Here is a 921-nt window from a genome sequence, read left to right on the forward strand (position 1 = left end):
GAAGTATGGACTTTGGCTGACTTGTTTGGTTCTCTCAAAAGTCAAGAGCCTCAAGTACTTCAAATGAAGAAGAACTATGGTGGTCCGCTTGCTCTGGTTGTAGAGGATGGCAGCTCTGGTAAGGGGAGAGAAGCAAAGAAGGAAGAGAAGGAGAAGAAGAAGAAAAAGAAGATCCTGATAGCAGAGAGTGAAGAGAGTTTTGAAGAAGAAGTCACGATGAAAGAGATGATGAAGACTCTGGCTTTGACCACCAGAGAATATAGAAAGGGTGGTGAAAAGAAAGAGTACAAGAGTTTCAACAGGAGCAGAAGCCTTCACAGAAGATAGAGGAGCAGAAGAAGGAAGAGACGAAAGAAGAATGCTTTAGATGTGGTAAGCCAGGCCACTTTGCAGCCGAATGTTGGTCAAAAGGGCCTAAGGCTCCACAGAGGGGTCCAAGAGATGCAGCCTTCTACTAAAAGAAGGCTGACTACTATCAACAGAAGTCTCTGCTAGCTCAATCTGAGTTAGTAACTGATGAATCCTCTGACAAAGATGATCAGAAGGATCTTCTTGCTTGGGAAGATTCAGACACAGAGGTTGAGTTCTTCTTTGGGATGGCAAAGATCGACTATGACTCCTCTGAATCAAATAACCAAGAGGTTTCTACTTTCTACTCTTCTGAATCAATTGATCTATACACAGAGATCATTGATAATCYTGATTCATGTCATTTGGAACATTACAAGCTGAAAGAAAAACTTTCTCTTTATGAAAAAGATGTCATTCTTCTCACAGAGGAAATAAATAGATTTTTTAAAATGTTCGAAGAAGCTCAAACAAATTTTGTAAATTTGGAAAAATCTTCAAAAGAAAAGTTTGCCGAAATTCAAAAGGAGTTGAAAACCAAGGTTGATGAGTTAAGGATGTTAGAGCATGAGA

The sequence above is a fragment of the Cynara cardunculus genome (assembly GCF_001531365.2).
Source record: "Cynara cardunculus var. scolymus isolate 2C chromosome LG 2, CcrdV1, whole genome shotgun sequence".
In the NCBI taxonomy this organism is placed as follows: Eukaryota; Viridiplantae; Streptophyta; class Magnoliopsida; order Asterales; family Asteraceae; genus Cynara; species Cynara cardunculus.